This window comes from Cibotium barometz, chromosome 25 (genome assembly GCF_041138505.1).
Source record: "Cibotium barometz isolate CiBa-2024 chromosome 25, ASM4113850v1, whole genome shotgun sequence".
Classification (NCBI taxonomy): domain Eukaryota; kingdom Viridiplantae; phylum Streptophyta; class Polypodiopsida; order Cyatheales; family Cibotiaceae; genus Cibotium; species Cibotium barometz.
Window position 1 is genome coordinate 30318487 of NC_141070.1, and position 5211 is coordinate 30323697.

The window sequence follows — 5211 nt, forward strand, 5'->3', positions numbered from 1 at the left end:
TCATCTCCTCCGATTGCGACGAGGTTTCACGAGCGTCTGCAGGTTAGTATATGCCGTGGGAGAGCCCGTAGGGCTGGGTCATTTCAGAATTTTGATCTGAAGTCATTTCGCCCTCCGTTTTTGCATTCCAAGTACTGCGCAGGCAAAATCGTCCTACTGTGCAGATTTTCTGTCAAGATTAAAATCTGCAGGACAGGTGCCCATTCGTCTGTTTTGGGCTGTGCTACATAGCACAGGTCAATTTTATACAGGTTTTCCTCTTACAGACAGCATTTACATCTAGTAGTACAGTCATTGGCCATGGCTGACAACAATGATGTATTCCGCATGTTGGCTGCTGAGGATAAGTTGGATGGCACCAACTATCCATTGTGGGCATATATGATGCGACATGTATTGGTAGCAAAGGGGTTATGGAACATTGTGCAGGGTATTGATGCACGTCCTATTGTGGCTGGGAATGCTGCAAACACATCAGAAACAGGTACTGTTGATGATGGTGCAGGCACAAGTGCTGTAGCAGCTGTTCGAGAACCACCACTTTCAGCAGAGCAGATTCGTTGGGATGGTAGAGATGCGCAGGCTCATGCCTTGATTGCGCTGTCTGTCAAACGTACCATTATCCCACATATTCGCTCCTGCAGGACTTCTAAGGATGCTTGGGATGTACTTGCCACATTGTATCAGGCAAGAAATGAGGCTCGTGTTGCTTACCTCCGAAAACAGTTGGAGAGTGAGCATATGAACGAAGGTGATTCTATGGATAGCTTTTTGACAAAGATCAAGGATTTCAAAGAGCAGCTCATTTCTGCAGATGAAATCCTGTCAGACAGTTCTCTTGTGCAGACTGTTTTGAATGGTCTACCAGATTCTTATCAGGGTTTTGCTTCCACTCTTCGCTTGATGATGAAAGGCAATCCCAATGCCTTATCATTTGAGGAGTTAGTTTCTGTTTTGCTGCAAGAAGACCAGTCAAGGCAAAACAGGAATATTATGCGTGTCGCAGATCAAGCTTTCGTTGCTGGTCAGAGAAGCGGGAAAGGTAAAGCTGGCTTTTCTTCTAGTAAGCAGAAATCTGCAAATGCTGCGCAACCAAAGAAGGAAGACAAAGATGAGAAGAAGGGTGACAAACAGAAAACATTTTGCAAGTACTGTAAGGGAAATGATCATGTCATCAAAGCGTGTCCTAAGCTGGCTGCGAAAGAGGCTAAGAAGAAAGAGGCTGGTATGGCTGTTGCAGATGCCTCTCCTTCTAACAATGAATCTGCTAATGTTGTGCTAGATACAGAATGGGCATTCAATGCGCAGTGCAGTTATGACCCATCTTTGCATGACACATGTATGTCTGCAGTAGATTCAGATGTATGGTACTTTGACAGTGGTGCCACTAAGCATATCACCTCGCAGCGCAGTTTATTCACTTTCCTTGAGTCTGCTCCCACAGGGAATACTGTCACTTGTGCCAATAACTCCTCTTATCCCGTTAAAGGAGTTGGACAGATTGTGCTGAATGTTGCAAATGGCAACACCTTTACACTTTTTGATGCATTGTATGTGCCAGGGATCAAAAAGAATCTGCTGTCAGTCTCCGCATTTGCCAAAACAGGTTTGGTTGTAAAATTTGTGGATGACAGATGTACTGTTCATGATCTCTCTTGTGGTGACATCATTGTAGCATCTGGTTCACTATGTCGAGGGCTGTATAAGCTCAATATGGATGGCAAATGTGTAGAGGATTCAGCATGTGCTATTATGGATACGCAGGCTATTTCAAATGCAAAACTGTGGCATGCACGTTTTGGTCATCTGAATTTTGCAAGTTTGCTGCGCTTGCAGAAATCTGAAATGGTGTCTTCTTTGCCTAAGCTTGAGGCACCTGTCAAGCATGTTTGTGAGGGCTGCATATTGGGTAAAATGCAGCGTGCTTCCTTTCCCAAAGATGGATCAGTGAGAGCTGAACGCAGATTGCAGCTTGTTCACAGTGATGTTTGTGGTCCCATGCAAACTCCATCATTTGGAAACTACCTTTACTTCGTGACTTTCATTGATGATTTTACCAGGCATGCATGGGTATATCCTTTGAAGGCAAAGTCCGAAGTGTTTTTGTGCTTCAAACAGTTTTTGGTTATGGCTGAAAATGTGTCAGAAAGTAAGATGGGCACCCTCCGTTCAGATCGAGGGGGGGAGTATATGTCTTCAGAATTTAATGCATTTCTGGCTGAGCGTGGGATAAAACACCAATGTACAGTGCCGTATACACCACAGCAAAATGGTGTGGCTGAGAGAAAAAACAGGTCTCTCATGGAAATGGCAAGATGTATGGTTAAGAGTCAAAGTCTACCACATGGTTTTTGGCTTGAGGCTGTCATGTGTGCCACTTATGTACTAAACAGGTGTCCCACCAAAGCATTACAGGTTGTCACTCCATATGAGGCTTGGCATAGCCGCAAGCCATCTGTTGGCCATTTACGTGTTTTTGGTTGCCTGGCATATGCATTAGTGCCTGTGCAACACCGCAGAAAATTGGATGACAAAGCTGTCAAATGTATTTTTGTTGGATATAGTGCTGAGAGCAAAGGCTATCGTTTGTATCATCCACAGACAAAGCGCATTTTGGTTAGCCGTGATGTTGTATTTGTGGAAGATGCAGTTCAGCCCTTGGTTTCATGTACTAAGGAGACAGATATCAGCTCACGTGATGTCTATGATACATTGTTGCCTCTTTTCAGTGGTGCACAGTCAAGTGCAATACCTCATGAGGCAGTTTTTCAGCCTATGCAGGTTTTAAATGATGGCACAGATCAGCCTATATCTGATGCAGATGTGCATGATGCACTTGAGGATGAGAGACAAGAGATTGAGGGCTCTAGGAACATGCCTAGATGGCTGGTGCAGACTTTGCGTGACAGCAAGTTGGATGCCCCTTTGTCTAGTCGCACTCGTTCTGGCTCTCATGGTGCCTCTTATGCGTCAGATTGTTATGCATTGGCTGTTTCTAGTATGTGCGATGAAAGTGAGCCTGTTTCATTTGATGAGGCACAAAGTTCAGAAAATTGGATGGCTGCTATGCAAGCAGAATACGATGCTATTATGAAGAATAGTACATGGTCTTTATGTGACTTGCCCCCTGGCAAGAAGGCCATTGGCACTAAGTGGGTATACAAATTGAAGCGTAAGCCTGATGGCACAGTGGATCGCCATAAGGCTAGGCTTGTTGCAAAAGGTTATGCTCAAGAGAAGGGCATTGATTTTGATGAGACCTTTGCTCCCACATGTCGTATGACCACTGTTCGTAGCATCTGTGCATTAGCAGCTCATAATGGTTGGAATGTACATCAGCTGGACATAAAGACTGCGTTCTTAAATGGAGATTTGCATGAGGAGGTGTATGTATCGCAGCCTCGTGGTTTTGTTCAAAGAGGGCAGGAAAACAAAGTGTGCAGGTTAAAAAGGGCTTTATATGGTTTAAAGCAAGCTCCACGAGCTTGGTATGAAAAAATACATGCATATTTGACTGCACATGGGTTTCAGAATAGTCCAACAGAAAGCACTTTGTATGTTAAACGTGTGGATGGTGTACATCTAATCATTGCTCTCTATGTCGATGACATGCTGCTCACAGGACCAAATGAGAGTCATATTGCTGATTTTAAGGCTGATTTGAATGCCTCTTTTGAGATGTCAGATTTGGGGCATTTGCATCATTATTTGGGGATACAATTTAAGCAGTGTGATGGAGGTATTGCTTTGTGTCAGACAAAGTATATTGAAACATTGTTGCGGAGATTTGGCCTTGAAGACTGCAAGCCTATTGCTACTCCAATGGAGACAGGTTTGAAGTTGAGTCTTCATGATGCTGGAGATCACTTTGATGTCACACTCTATCAGACAGCTGTTGGTTGCCTCATTTATGTATGCATTACGAGGCCAGACATTCAGTTTGCAGTCTCACAGGTGAGCAGATTTATGCATAGCCCAGGCATTAAGCATTGGCAGGCAGTGAAGCGTATCTTTCGCTATTTGAGTGGTACTCGGCATCTTGGGTTGTTTTATCCCAAGGGGGGATCATTGCCGCCAGATTTACATGTTTTTTCAGATTCTGACTGGGCTGGTTGTTATGACACACGCGTGTCCACGAGTGGTTTTTGCTTCATGCTTGGAAGCTCATGCATATCATGGTTGAGCAAGAAGCAGCCTACTGTGGCCACTTCTAGTTGTGAAGCTGAGTACAGGGCAGCTTTCACAGCTACGGTTGAGTGTGTGTGGCTCAGACGCCTTATGGCTGATTTGGGTGTTGGGCAGCCATCTGCCACCACCATCTTCACTGACAGTCAGAGCGCATTGGCAGTTGCGCGGAACCCAGTGTTCCATGCTCGTACGAAGCACATTGAGGTGCACTACCATTATGTCAGGGAGAGACTCTCTGCAGGAGAGATCAGTTTGGCTTATGTGCCAACACAGGATAACCTTGCAGACCTTTTCACAAAGGCTCTGCCTCGTGAGAAGTTCGAAGCTTTTCGCAAAGCTTTGGGCTTACTCCCTTTTGTGGATTCGTCCACATAGCTAGACACTTCCCTATACATGAGTGCTAGCTCTTGTTCACCGCATCACTCCAGGGGGGATTTGTTACCATATTATAGTAGTGATGTGTGTGAACACACTTAGGACCGCCGGGGCACTTTTTCCCTCACTAGGAGGTTTTTTCCCCCGTGCATTGTATATACGCCCATTATCTTCTAGGGCTTGTTATCTTTCATTTTTGGCACTCATAATACACTACTGTGTTGTGCTCAAGCTTCCTCATCTTCTTGAAGTTGTGTGTGCATTCCTGCAACCCTAATTCCAACAGAGGTAGCTTGGTTTCAAAAGCTGCTTGGTGATATGGGTGAGCTCATGGATAGGGCCGTTGTCATGTATTGTGATAACATCAGTAGCATACAATTGGCTTATAATCCAATCTATCATGCTAGGGTGAAGCACATTGAGATACATTATCACCGAGGGGAAGTGTTGAGATATCGAGCTCAACTAGTGCTACAAACATTGATGACCCGCCTAGGTGTGATAGCTTCGACCCTAAAATCACTGGCACGAAGTATATTATTATTTGGTATATGCTCTATAACAATTAATTGTTAATTAATTGTTAATTAATTGTTCTGCTCCATTTTCAACTCTGGAAGTACTTTATCTAAATCTGATTATAATTTT